Genomic DNA, 15,446 nt, shown 5'->3' on the forward strand with positions numbered 1-15,446 from the left:
TAATGACTGAGCCTCCCAGGCACCCCTGGGAGTTACCCAGGCACCCCTGGAGACAAGGTCTTTAAGAGGTAATTAAGTTAAGTTAAAGTTTTTAGGGTGAGCCCTAACCAAGGTGACTGGTGCCCTTATAAGAAAAGGAGATTTGGATGTAATGTGTACGTGCACAGAGAAAAGACCATGGGAACACGGTGAGAAGGTGGCCTGCAAGCCAAGGAAAGAGGCCTCAGAAGAAATTAAACCTGCCAATACCTTGATTTCAGACTTGTAAGCCTCTAGAACTGTGGAAAATAATTTCTGTTGTCAAAGCCAACCCGTCTGTGATATTTTGTTACGGCAGCCCTGGCAAAGTAATACAATATACAGATGGTAAATAAGCATATGAAAAAGTGCTCAACATTGTATGTCATTAAGGAATTGCCAATTAAAACATTAAAAGATAAGTTAAAATTAAGAGATACATCTACAAAACCATTAGAATGGTAAAATCCAAAACACTGATAGAATCTAATGTTGGCAAGGATGCAGAGAAGCAGGAATTGTCACTGGTAGTGGGAATATAAAGTACAACAACTCAGGAAGACAGTTGGATAGTTTGTCACCAATCAAAACAATCTTATATGATATAGCAATCATGCTCCTAAGTATCTACTCAGCTGAGTTGAAAACGTATGTCCACATAAAAACGTGTACAAAAACGTCTATAGCAGCTTTACTCATAATTGCCCCAAACTGGAAGAAACTGAAATCTTTTTTAAATTAATTTTTGTTTTATTTTTCCAGCTTTTTTGAGATATAATTGACATATGACATTTTGTAAGTTTAGGGCATACAATGTGATTTGATACATTTATATATTTCAAAATGATTGCCACCATAGAATTAGCTAACACCTTCACCATGTCACATAGTTACCATTTCTTTTTGTGGTGAGAACAGTTAAGATTTACTTTCAAATTTCAAGCATATAATACAGTATTATTAACTATAGTAACTTTGCATTACATCTTCAGAACTAATTCATCTTATAACTGGAAGTTTGTGCTTTTTGACTAACACCTCTCCACCCTCTTCCCCACCACACGCTCCTTTTCCTCTACACACTCACACAGTTCCTGGTAACCATGACTCTATACCCTCTGTTCTTATGAGTTTGGCTTTTTAAGATTCCACATATAAGTGACATTATGCATCATTTGTCTTTCTCTGTATGACTTATTTCACTTAGCATAATGCCTTTAAGCTTCATCCATGTTGCCGCAAATGGCAGGATTTCATTTCTCTTGGCTGAATAATGTCCCATTGTATAGAAACGTCTTTAAATAGATGAATGGATTAAAAAAAACTGTAGTATATCCATACAATGAAATATTATTCAGCTCTAAGAAGAAACAAGCTATCAAGTCACAAAAAGACATGGGGCACATTAAATGCATATTGCTAAATGAAACAGGCCAATCTAGATAGAAGCCAACTAGTGATTCCAGCTACATGACATTCAAGAAATAGGCAGGACTACAGATCAGTGATTGCCAGGTTGCAGGAAGGGTGGGGAAGAACAGGTGAATTAGAGATGATTGTGTGTGTGTGTGTGTGTGTGTACATAAGTTATTTATTTATTTATTTATTTATTTATTTATTTATTTAAAAATTTATGTCCAAGTTAGTTACCATATAATGTAATAACAATTTCAGGAATAGAATCCAGTGATTCATCCCCTACATAAACACCCAGTGTTTATCCGAACAAGTGTCCTCCTTAATGCCCCTTGCCCATTTAGCTCATCTCCCTTCCCCAAACCCCTCCAGCAACTCTCAGTTTCTTCTCTATATTTAAGAGTCTCTTGTGTTTTTTCTCCCTCTCTGTTTTTATATTATTTTTGCTTCCCTTCCCCTATGTTTTTATGTTTTGTATCTTAAGTTCCACATATGAATGAAGTCATATGATATTTGTCTTCCTCTGACTGATTAAGGTTGAAATCATATGCTATGTGGCTTTTTCAGATTGGCCTATTTCACTTAGTAATATGCCTTTAAGCTTCCTCAATGTCTTTTTGTGACTTCATAACTAATTTCTTTTTAGTCTTGAATAATATTTTACTGCTTAGATATACTGTAGCTTATTTACCTCTTCACCTACTAAAGAACATGTTGCTTTAAAGTTTCTGCAATTATGAATAAAGTTGTTCTAAACATCCATGTGCTGGTTTTTATGTGAACATAAGGTTCCAACTCATTTGGGTGAAAACCAAGGAGTGTGGTTGTTGGAACACATGGAAAGAGTATGTTTGGTTTTGTAAGAAGCTGCCAAACTGTCTTATAAAGTAGTTATGCCATTCTGCATTCTCACCAGTGAAGAATGAGAGTTCCTGTGCTCCACATCTTTGCCAGCATTTGGTGTTGTCAGTGTTTTGGATTTTATCCATTTTAATGGGGGTGTAGTGGTATCTTGTTTTAATTTGAAATTCCATACTGACATATGATGTTGAGCATCTTTTCATATGCTTTTTTGCCATATGTATATCTTCCTTGGTGTCTGGTCAGATTTTTTGCCCATTTTTAAATCAGGTTGTTCATTTTCTTATTATTGAGTTTTAAATTTTCTTAGTACATTTGAAATAACAATTCTTTATCAGATTTGTGTTTTCCAATTATTTTCTCACGGTCTATGGCTAGCCTGCCCATTCTTTTGTCAGTATCTTCCATAGAGCAGAAGTTTTAAATTTTATTTAAGTACAACTTTTGAATTATTTTTGTTTTCATAGATTGTACCTTTGGTGTAGTACCTAAAATGTTATCAGCCAAGGTCATCTAAATAGTCTCCAATATTATCTTTTAGGAGATGTATACTTTTGCATTACATTTAGATATACAATCCATTTTGAAATTAATTTTGTGAGGTGTGTATTGTCAGTGTACCAACAAGGATAGGTGTGTGAGAGTCATTCATGTGCATGAGATCCTAGGAGGACATATTTTAAAAGATTCAGAGACAAAAGAGACAAAAATCTCATGGCAGGAATTTCCCAGGAAGAGGAGAACAATCCACATTTGAATTTTCATTCAACAACAAGGAGAAACTAGAAGGACACCTAAGGAAACAAGTATATGATACTGAGTTCCACAGTGAAATGAGTTTATTTTTACTTTTTTTTTTTTTTAATAAAAAAAGATTAGTTTCTTGGACTAGTAACTACCAGAGTGTATGAAATACACAACTGAGCTTTTTGTAAAGTATTTCCAAGTATTCTGTTGACGAAGTTGAGATAAAGGGCAATTGGAAGCTGGGCTAAATGACATGTATTGACCACTAGAAAATGATGATTCCTCAGGCTGCTGGTTACTGGATCAGGATCTGTTTTGGGAAGTCCCACTGGAGGGCTTCAGAGCTCAGCTGTTGGCCTTGTCCTGTTCTACATTTTCATGAATAATTTAGAAACCCTCATTTTAAATGCCTCAAATTTGTGAATGATATGATGGAAAAAAAGTTCTGCTTCAGCAGATTAAATTATGGATTGACTAGTCTGGGACAGAGATGAGCATAAGTGAACCAAAGGAAACAATGGAGGGAGAAATGACTCTGTGTTAGCAGAGATTTAAAAAATAAATGACAGTAGAATTTGAAAACAAATAGTATGGATGTTTAAGGATATGTTTTCTCAAAAACAGGTCAGCTGCTAGTGGATAAAAGATCCCCAAAAGCTGCTTTATCAGTGAGTCCCCCACATGCAGGGCTTGGCCTCAACCTTGTCAGAGCCAATTGTGTGGAGAAATCTGCTATCAGGAATTAGAGTCATTCAGTCATAATCACAAAGCTCTCCAGAAATGAATACAAAATGTTCAAGATCAATTTCCATTTATTTATTTATTTATTTATTTATTTAAAGCCAGGGAGGCAGAGAAAGAGGGAGAGAGAAATCTGATGCAAGCTCTGTTCTGTCAGTGTGGACCCCAGTTCAGGGCTCCATCTAATGAACTATGAGATCATGACCTGAGCCAAAACCAAGAGTCCAATGCTTAACTGACTGAGCCACCTAGGTGCCCCTCAATCTCCTTATTTTAGAAGAGAAATTTAGTTGCAAGGGGAGTGGATGCTTTGTTTCTTCTTGCCAGCTTCAAAACTACCTCAGTACCTCAATGGGCAAACTGAAAAAGCTGCTGGTGTTCCCACCTAAACCCTTGAGGGGTTCTGTCCAGGTTCTTGACTTCCACATTAAGCAAATTTCATTTTATGAGGGCCTCATTTACAATCCATTTTATCAGTCTCTGGCTCTACCTCATGACTAAGAATCTTCAATGTGATGTTTTAGGAGTTGAGTTGTATGGGCCTTGGGATTTGGACAGGGCCCTTTTTAAGTCTCTCTTTCTTTCCCAATTCTCTTTCTTAGCTATGTTTCAGAAGAGTAAGTCTCCCTATTTATTCAAGAAGTGGTTAAACAATGTCTGATTCCAGACAATCACCCAGGAAGCCACACTGTAGAGAAGACTCAGGTATCAGATGGAAGATAAAGTGAGAGGCCTGTAAGTCATGCAGTTCAATGAGTCAGGATCTCTATTTCTGTTAACAAGCTACCTGAAAGGAGAAGGCCATCAAACCTATCACCAATTATCAGGGAATATAGAGGATAGACATAGATGAATAATTGCATGACCTTACAGAGAAACCACTTCTCCAATGGATTGGGGGAAGGGGTGGGTACTTCAGAGACCAGGTTCACCCACAGATCCAAGGAAGGTCTGGAGGAAAAGGGATGGAGGACTCATGTGATAAAAGAATAGTTGTATTTAAAAAACAATAAGTAGATCTATTTATGTCCTGATTCAAAACATCCAAACTTCATACAAAGATAGAGGGACATCTTTGACACAACTGGGAAAATTTAAATATGGACTAGGTGTTAGATGAGGTTAAGGACATACTGTTAATTCTGTTAAATGTAATTATGTCATGGTGGTAATATTAAAAAGAAGCCATTATCAGAGACATATTGAGTTCAGTGAAGTTATGGCATGATATGGCATATCTCTAAAATTCTCTAGCAAGCAATCTAGCACAAAATTAAACAAATAAAAATGAGGGTGGGTGTTGTTGATGAACTGAGATTAACAAAATACTGATAATTGTTGAAGCTGGAACATGGGTTTATGAGAAATTCATTATACTATTCTATGCTTTTGCTTATTTGAAAGAATAAAATTTTAAAATCTGTCTAGAAAGAAAAGGATTGCTACTGTATTCTATTAACAGACTTCTATGTTTTCAAATATTATATAAATGCTGCTTGTATTTCTTATCTGTGGAATTGAATTCCTACACGATTTCATATTAGAATCAGGCTTGAGAGAACAAGTAAGGAAACCAATAAGGACTGATAGTTTGGAAAAGTCTGTGATAGGGAGAGCCAAGAACTAGTATCTCCTCTGAGGATGGAAATGTTCTCTTTCTTTCCAAAGGCACACAATTGGGTGAGGCTATTAATACACTACTGGGTTAAATTTACTTCACAGAGAAATAGGACATTCTAGAATATCCTCAAATAAATACTGAAGGTCTTAATTGCAACAGTGACCAACAGCAAATCATAAGAAGCATATGGCTGAAAGGAAGTCACAAACAGTTAAATGGGTAGGAAAACACATTTGCTTAAATGGCAATGCAATTTGGAGTTATGTCTTAAGTATTGTACTGTGAAATTTCAATTAGGAGCTAAGTGCTGTGAAATGGGCTGTGCTCAAGGACTTTGGCCAGCCATTAGGTGTGCACTAAACTACACTTTTCCAAGTATGATATAGACAGACAGAAATCAGGGTGAAAATTGGTATTTTGTCTGGAGTCTAACATTTTGATGTCTCTTGAAGGTCTGTGTTTTCCATCATGGAGGATGGGATCGGTGCACCTATTTATAAATGTGCTATATGCAATGCACTAGATGCTTTGTAAAGTGTTGGTCTGGGAGTAAAACAAAAAGTAGGAAAGCTCCCAGAGACTGGGTGCACTTGAGTTCCTTTAATGAAAGAAAAGAAAAAAAGACTTCATTATGGTCCCTTCAGGCAGGTTTATCATTTGAAACACAAACACTGGAAGTGCACAGCTAAGGCATGTGGGTAAAGCACACTGTTTTACTGTAGACAGCAGCAGTCCTAAGGGCAGCCATTCCAGAACTGATTATGATTTTAGATATAGCACCATTAAATGCGTCTTTGGCTCTATCTCTTGGAGTGCTAGAGGGGAAAGTGGTTTGGTTTCAAAAATGTTCTTAGAGTTGGTGAATTTAGTTAAGATTATGGATCCATCTCTCTATTTTGGGATCCCAGATCTGATTTCAGGAAAGGATCTAACTTTGCCAGATAATGTTAAGACCATCACAGTCATCTTGCTAGAAAAATCATGAAAGTGTTGTCAAATACCTCCAAGACAATTTTCCATCGATATGCTTCAGCATAAATTTGCCCTCAGTTTCCATGCAGACAACAATAGCAGCCAGTATCTTTTGCCAGGCATTAGAGAGTGTTGGTAAAACAAAGATTAACATATTTGCAGTCTTGTAAGGAAAGAGCACCATGTAGAGGGAAATGTGGGATTTGGAATCTGTTATTTATTTATTTATTTAATGATGATTTACACACTTGCCCAGAGAGTGATACAGCTTTTTTTTAAATATATGAAATTTATTGTCAAATTGGTTTCCATACAACACCCAGTGCTCATCCCAAAAGATACCCTCTTCAATACCCATCACCCACCCTCCCCTCCCTCCCACCCCCCATCAGTCCTCAGTTTGTTCTCATTTTTTAAGAGTCTCTTATGCTTTGGCTCTCTTCCACTGTAACCTCTCTTTTTTTTTTTTTTTTTTCCTTCTCCTCCCCCATGGGTTCCTCTTAAGTTTCTCAGGATCCACATAAGAGTGAAAATGTATGGTATCTGTCTTTCTCTGTATGGCTTATTTCACTTAGTATAACATTCTCCAGTTCTGTCCACGTTGTTACAAAGGGCCATATTCCATTCTTTCTCATTGCCACATAGTACTCCATTGTGTATATAAACCACAATTTCTTTATCCATTCATCAGTTGATGGACATTTAGGCTCTTTCCACAATTTGGCTATTGTTGAGAGTGCTGCTATAAACACTGGAATCTGTTATTTAAACTCAGATCCAATTCTGAGGCTCAAGAGCTGTGTGACCTTATGCTGACTTAAATGTGTCAGAGTAGCTTGGGCTGCTATATTAAAATGCCACAGATTAGGTGGTTTAAACAACAGATATTTATTTTCCACAATTCTGGAGGTTGGGAAGTCTGAGATCAAGGTGCTAGCTGATTAGGTTCCTGGTGAAGATTATATTGTTGTATGTATCCTCATTTGGTGGAACGATAAAGGGCTCTGGTCTCTTCCTCTGCTTATAAGGACTCTAATCCATCATGGGGACTCCACTCCCATGATCTCACTACCTCCTAAATTTTCCACCTCCAAATCTTATCATATTGAGAGGTAGGGTTTCTACATATGAATTTTGGGTGGACACAAACTTTCAGTCCATTTCAGTCACTCTTATCTTCAATTTTTTAATGGGAGAATTAAGAACTACTTTATTACATTTGGTGAAAATTAAATTCAATAATAAATACTAGGCTCTTTCTAAGGGAATACTTAATGCGAAGACAGATATTATATCATCAGGAAACCACAATACCATGTACTACATAGTAGCAACTTAAATATGGTACAATGAGAAGGAGGGTAGCAGCAATTTTCTGCTCCAATGGGGACCAAGGCATGGGTAGAGTGAGGCAGTGTGTAGCAGCTCTGTAGGAGTTCATCTGGGGAAGCCAGCTGAAGCTGCATATCTCATCATGCCTGTCAATGAGCGGTGTGGCCTCAGAGATTGACTTCACTTCTTGGATCTGTAGCTTCCTCATCTGTACCTACTCATACAATATGAATTTAGATTTTAAAAGTGCTTTACTTAAGATTTAATAGTAGTTCATTAACATGATTCATGTGTCAAAAATATGGAAAGGGTGTCTGAGAGTCTCCCCTTGGTTGTTCCCATTTCCTCACTCCACTAGTTGTTCATTTCAGAGATGCTTGTTTTATTTTGTTTTCCTTGTTTGTGTTTGTTTTTGTATTTATAAGCCACGTACTTTTTTTTATTCCTCTTTCTAATTTAAACAAAATGGTTGCATAGAACTTATGCTGTTTTACAACTTGCTTTCTTCACTTAATATACTTTGTGAGAATATTTTAAATTGTTGAAAGCTGGTCTCAGATCTCCCTCTTTAGAGACTGAATTATGAAGTTTTCTAAAAGTTCTGATCATAAGCTGGTTTCATGTCACAAAACCCAGGATGAATCCCATTGTGGCACTCTTCACCATGCACACTGGCAGTCACCACCTGTTTGCTGTGGGTTGTCATTCATATGCCATAGATGGTTCTCTGATGCCCGTTGTCTGTCCCTCATACATCTCTTGTGCTCCAGCCCAGGGAACTTTCACTGCTTCAGTGTGGCTTGGGTGTGACATGCCTGGCAGTTCCCCATGCAACCCCACACTTTGAAGAACACAGTCACATGTGCATGGCATGTACCATGCTGGGGCCTTCTAGTCAGACTATTTGAGAACAACTACATCCCAGAGTGACCTAAAACAGATCACCACAACAATGTGTTGATGTTTTCTCAGGTCTCCCCAAACAGAATTCCCCATAGTACTCTGTATTGATCTTTAAGGCAGCATGGCCGGAGGTAGTCATTGTGACTTGTCATGACTGCATTTGTAAAGTTCATGTAGGTGGTTCTTCCCTATCTTGGCTCTGGGAAGGTGATGACAGTGGGAAGCAAACCCATCTTCCAAAGGTCTTCTTGGGATCAGGTGACATGCTGCCAGAAAACAAGCTCTCAAACTCCTCTGAGGGATGCTCTGCAGAGACAGACCTCAAAGTACTTTTGGCTCCTTGGAGGTCTCATTCAGGACCCTCAGAAGACTCACACAACATAAGGTGTGTGATGATGGCAAAACAACACAAAAATCAGTCAACATCTTCTAACAACAAATACAATATCTTATTGAAATGTGACTAAAGAGACGTAGTAATGTTTAGCCTGCCCTAAATACTGCCTGGTCATGTGAAAGAATCTTCCACTCTTCTGTAACCACTAAGTTAAGGAGATCTTCAATATGGCCAGAGATAGGCATTATTTTTCATATTTCTGAGTTACTGCATATACTTCTTAGTCATCTGTAGGAAAACTACTGTAGTATAAGCCATTTAAAACTATATTATGTATCCAAACCTATCCCCAGATTTGGATTACTCTTTCTGCAAGAACATATGTGAAACAACACAATGTTGAGTTAATCTTGTGTCCACTTCATGGTCTGTCAGGGGCTTTACACATGCCGGATGCTCAATAATTGCTTTTTGAATGAATTAATGAGTGAATGAATAAATGAACAAATAAGTACCTGCACCCTGTCCACCCTGCCAGTCACCATGGAAGCAGAAGTTTTTAGAGAAAGTGAGGGCAGTCCCTGTCTGATTTGGGCAGTCTCCCAAGATTTCCTCCCATTTACTGCATCCAGGGATTCTACTTCTCAGGGACCTAGCTTAGACTTAAATATCCCAGGGGGAGGGCAAGGGCTAAAAGGACATTCTTCCTATACCTATTGAACATGAAGAAATGATGCTTTATTTTTCTACAATTTGGTTTTATAAAACAGACAACATTCCTTACTGAAGATGGTGTGCAGTGTTTATAATGTTCTAGGAGATTAATTTGTTTTTACAAAGTGGAAGACAGACAAAAGAAAGGAAAATCTAACTGCAAGCAAATGCTAAAGATCACACAAAGCATGCTGTAATCTTTGATACAAATAAATAGTCACACAGACCATAAACACATCCCTAGCCTTGAAAATCCATTAGGGAGACATTGCCTATGGCAACCAGAAGACCCTACTCCTTAATAACTGGACCTTTTATCATGTGTTTCTATGGTGACAGAAGCTCTCCCATCTAAACACACCGTTGTTCCCAGGAGGAGCTGATGAACAAAAGCTGCAAAGAGATTATTGGAGGAAAACAAAAGTTCCTTCCTCCTCTTTCCTTCTTTTCTCTCAAACCTCAATTTACTCAGAGTGGAGATGGGAATAAGTTGAAATGGAAACACCCCTTGAATTGCAAATCATAGTTTACTAAGATTTTTGTTAATCTTTTAATTTGAAATTCTGTCTTTATAATGTCAGTCATCACTATTTCATGACAGGTTTCTAAGGGAAACAATGGCTGCTTAGGAAAACAAATTTGGGTTTTGCTTGTGGCTATAGGAGGAGGTTCTGAGCAAGGGTGACTGTGCTGGTTCATTCTTTCTGTTCAACCTAGGGCAGGCATGCCACATTATTGCTGAAACCTGCCATTCAGGAGACTGCATTCTGCTTTTGCATCCTGAGGGAAATAAATCCCTGTTTTAATATTACATGGATGTGCTTAAATTGGAACTGAATTAAAAAAAAAATGTTTATTTATTTTTTGAGAGAGAGTATGAGGAGGGGAGGGGCAGAGAGAGAGGGAGACACAGAATCCGAAGCAGGCTCCAGGCTCTGAGCTGTCAGCACAGAGCCTGACGCAGGCTCAAACTCATGGTCCGCAAGATCATTACCTGAGCTGAAGTCAGACGCTTGACCGACTAAGCCACTCAGGCACCCTGGAACTGAATTTTTAAACCATATACTTGTGTGATCAACAAGAAATGTTTTCTGCTTAATAAATAATGATGACTATCAAGGATATTGGCTGGGAGGCATTGTCTTAGACATTTACTTACGTTATGCCTCACTTAATCCTTACAAAAATCTTGAGAAAGCCCTATGATAAATGTAGGGTTATCCCTGATGAATAGATGTGGCGTTAAGTTTAGGGAACATGGTAAGATCACTGGGAAAGACTCTGGTCCCTTCCCCTAAAATGATGCTCTCTCCTGAGACATACGACCTTCCCCATCATCACACTTTGAAATACCCTCTTGCAGATGTCAGAAAAGAATGCATAGCATGGAAAATGTGTTTAAGGGCCCTAAGTCCCAAGGAAACCTCTTTTACCAACCAAAAAGTGGCTTTTATAATCCCCAGGTAGAATGGATGCTTCTTTGTTAGCATGCCACATAAGAAAATAGCATTATCAAAGTCTGTCTTGGACCTTAATGCCTGGGTTATAAAGATTGTAAGGATCACCTGTGGTGATAAAACAGTTTCACAGTCACAGGGCAAAGCTGCCAAAGTAGATATTGTTGGTCCCAAGGCCCAAGTGTCTTCTTCCAGCTTCTGAGACTCTTAGAGACTGATGGAAAGTCAAATGCACAGGGTAAGTTTGGAAGCATGGACTCAGGAAGCCATCAATCATTTCAGCTCTCCTTTCATATTAGACCTTAGAATCCCATGGCCTGGGGACAGCTGGGTCACTGGGCAAGGATATACAGACTGTGGAGCCACTTAATGCAGAGAGAATCCAATAGTGGGCAGCCCCTTGGAAAACTCTGCTTCCAGAATCTCTATCACTGAAGCATAGTGAGCTTCACCCACTTAGTCCCTGAACACTCACCATTTGTTTCATTTGCATATATTTTGTCTTCCCAACCATACTGGAAGGTCAGCCACACAGAACCCCTCCTCTCACCCCCTGCTGCCAAGGCCTGGCCCAAGATGAGCATGCTTTGGCTCTATACCTGTTTTGGTTGCTTGAGAGTGAAAATTTTCACAATGGACGTTTTGAACATCCTTGAAACATCCCAGTGAGAAATGCACTCCCTCCACTCAGTGAAGTGCAATGCTTGAAGGCCTGCCTTAGACATGGCCCATTTGTAAAAAGAAAGAGACATTTTGTGTTATAACTATAGAAACATAACATTTGGAAGCTAGAAGTGTCTTTTGAAATCATTTGGTCAAACTTTGTAATTTTCAGATAAATTCACAAAACCGGAAAGCTTAGTGTGTACTTGTACATAGTTGCACGGTTAGCTCATGGTATATGGGTATATTAAAAACAGTGTGTTGGTCTAATAGTAATGGACACAACAAATGGGCTATGTGACTACTTCTGCTGATACCCTTCTGCAGTGGCAACATCAACCAGTTTACTGGCTCTCCTGCACCCATGTCCAATGACCCCTAAGTTGCATAAAGTTCCTTGGGTTTTCAAGTGTGTTTCAGTTCTGTCCTTTATAAGATCTGTACGTGTAAGTAGTTTAAAGAATATACAGTTAATTCTCATTGTTTGAGGCATTTTTAAGTTCTATAAAATCACCATCAACATGGAATTAGTAACTACTAAACATTATTGCTCCCAGGTGGAAATACAGGGCTAGGTTCCTACAAACTTCTGGCCACAATTTTTATCAACTGATCATTACATAACCTTGTTCTTTGTGTGTTTCTATTTAAAGACACCTTATTTAACCTTTGTTGTTGATTCATTAACATTGAACTCACAGCCAACAGCACCGTAACTCATGACTGAATGAAGCTTAGCTGACAAGCTGAATGAAGCTTGTACCTTTCTTTGTAAGGCACATCACAGCCTTCTTGCACTTAGGAACACTAGACAGTAGTGTGCAGACAGAACTATGTGTTCTAAACAGTGAACTCACCAACAAAAAGCACAAAAATGTGAAAAACATGGCACTAAGCTGTTCACAAAAAGGACACTTGTTTTTTTATGAGAACTGAAATAAGAAGGCAGAACATTACCTTGTCCTATGTCAGCTTCGAAGGTGTGCATTGGGTGACACAAACTTTCTGCTGCTCTGCACATGTCTGCAAATGACTGGGAATTGATTTTTGGTTGACAAATATACTTTGGTAAGTGAATTTGCAAATACAGAATCTGTGAAAAATGAAGATTGACTGTATAGGCATAATATTTATTGGTATGGTAGGACTTCTTATTTAATAAAATTTTGAAATAATAAAAACACCCTCTTGATTGACTTGTTAATTAGTGAAGTAGAACTGGCATATGTTAATCAATTAAAATTAATTAACAATGTATTCTAAAATAAATTGGGTGTTTAGTTTGTGCCCAATGCTTTGTTGGGAATAGAGGGAATAGAGACCCAGTATACAATATCTGTTCTGAAGGAGTTTACACTGTCTTTGGGGAAACATATGCTGGGCACTGTGACAAATGTTAGCATAGGAGAAAGCCAATTATGGGTCAGGGCAAAGTAAGGCGTAAATCTGGGAGAAAATCGCTCCTGATTTGAGTCTTGAAAAACATAGGTACACTCAAAGTGGGAGAGAATATTCCTAGCACAAGCCTGAAATGCTAGTGAAGTGTCCAGGTATGCAGAGCCCTAAGAAATGAGGCTGGTCTGGAAGCCATGAGAAAGTCAGGAAAAGCCTTGTGTTGAATTCTAACCTCAGACTGTTACACAGGAAACACAGGAGTTATTACTTAAACAATTTTCTTCTGTAGATGAAGCAATCTGTTTTGAATTCCAAACAGGTCCTTGTGATTGCTGGTTGGAAAAGGGATTATAAGTAGAAAGGAGTAAAAAGGAAGACAGCCTAAATTAGGAGGACGTTTATTCATTAGTTTATAGTTCATTCCTTTGTTCTTCAGTCATTTGTTCATTCAACTAATGCATATTTTTTAAGGGTGTTAGTAAAGTTACAGGCTTTGGGGATTCAGCAACAAAATAGCCAGAATGCACTGGCTTTAAGGAGTTTATATGCTAGACAGATATGCTAGATAGCAGGGCTGGTAAAACAATGCAGTCCTGACATAGTTAGTATCTTTGGGTGGTCCTAACATCTATGGAGAAGAATGGAGGGGTAGTGGGGGCAGGCCAAGAACAGTTGCCCTAATAGCCATTACACTCATTGGAGGTGACTTGAGAGTCCTGGCCTCATGGGGACCACTATGTATAGATGAAAAGATGGGTCTCATTGATCTCAACATCATTGCAAGGGAGAGAGCAGCTCTTGCAAATTGTGACTTTGTGGGGGAAGGTGCAATCTTATGAGGAGCCCCTGGTCTGGGGCTGCCCTTGATTCAGCAGGAGAGAGTACAGGAACCAGGGCAGGGCCAGTGGAGAGGAAAGAGGTAGGATTTGAGAGGAGTTAGGGCATTAAGAGGGACAGGGCTTGAAGCAATGGAATATGGAGAGCAGGGGGCATCTCTGATTATAGAGCTGGACTGTAGAAGTCAGTTGGGGGACTTCTGCTTGGACTTGCTGAGCTTGGTTTCCTGTGGGTCATCTGACCAATCAGCTGAGTTTAACACAAATCTCTGTATGGAATTCTAACCGCTTCATGTGGTACCTTGGCATCCTTGAAAGAATCCTTCAGATTGGAATAGTATGGTTCCTACCTCTCATAGGAAAGCCATGGTGCAGGGAGATCAAAGTGGTAAAACTGGATTAGAACCTGTGATTTCTGGATTAGAAACTAAGACTTTGGGGTGGCACTGATGCAGGACAGCTTGCAGTAACACCCCAAAGGAGGAAAGGAGTCTCACAGGCAGCTTGGCGAGCTGGTGGTAGTATCAGAGTTATTGGAGAATGTGGAGGAGAAGGGGGACAGTGGAAATGAGCACCCATGATGCCCCAGCCCTGCCCTCTCTCCCACCATGCCCTCTGTGGCTGGGTCCCTCACACCCCCAACCTGGAGACCAAATGCTTGGGAGATTCCAGGTGTCCCCATGGAGGCTGATGTCTTTGGTCTGAAGAGGAAGGGGCAGAGAGTTTTAAAAGCTCCCCAGGTAATTCTAAGGGGAAGCCAGGATTGAATGAGAAATCAGGTCCTCAGAGTTTCTGGACCCCAATGCCTAGAGCCAGCTCAGAGCAGAAGACCTGGAACAGACAGGGAGATGATGAGCTGTGTTCCTGAATGCACTTTGGTATACCATCTATATGCTATTACAAATGGAAATGCAATCACTGGATGTTCCCTAGATTTGATGGTGCCCTGGATTTTGCAAAGAGAATTTCCCTGAGAAAATGGCAATGTGTGTCTTTTTACACCACAAACACCTCACTGGTTCATGACTTAAACCCCCTCCTTTAGGGCACTCTTGGGCTCTAAGGTGACAGGTCAGCCTGTCCTACCACTCCCAATTATCACTGCACCTTCCTCCCTCTATCCTTGTTGGGAAGCTGTTGCTAGCTTCGTGTCTGCTCCATAAGTCACTGTGTTATGCAAATTGAAAAATCTGCCTGTGGCTCCGTGAGGAGAAATCACCCACAAATGTGGATTTCCATGGAAACCAAACGCAAAATGCAATAGGAAGGAAAGAAAGGGGAAATTAGACCTGCAGCTTCATTTTCATCAGCATCACTGTTTCTCATTATCACCCCTGCCCCATTTCTTTTAATGTGTGAACTTTTAGACCAGAATGATTTCTCTTTTTTTTTTTTTTTTCTTTTTTCCTGGTGGGGCTCTAGAGTTCACTTTA

The 15,446-nt window shown here is 39.2% G+C and overlaps 1 pseudogene; it reads right to left on the bottom strand.

Moving 5' to 3' along the window:
- The window catches only part of LOC132669616 (E3 ubiquitin-protein transferase MAEA pseudogene), a 53,504-nt pseudogene extending 41,660 nt beyond the window's left edge, over nt 1–11,844 (bottom strand).
- Nucleotides 11,845–15,446: the final 3,602 nt, after the last annotated feature.

The sequence above is a fragment of the Panthera onca genome, chromosome B3, assembly GCF_046562875.1.
Source record: "Panthera onca isolate mPanOnc1 chromosome B3, mPanOnc1 haplotype 2, whole genome shotgun sequence".
NCBI lineage: Eukaryota > Metazoa > Chordata > Mammalia > Carnivora > Felidae > Panthera > Panthera onca.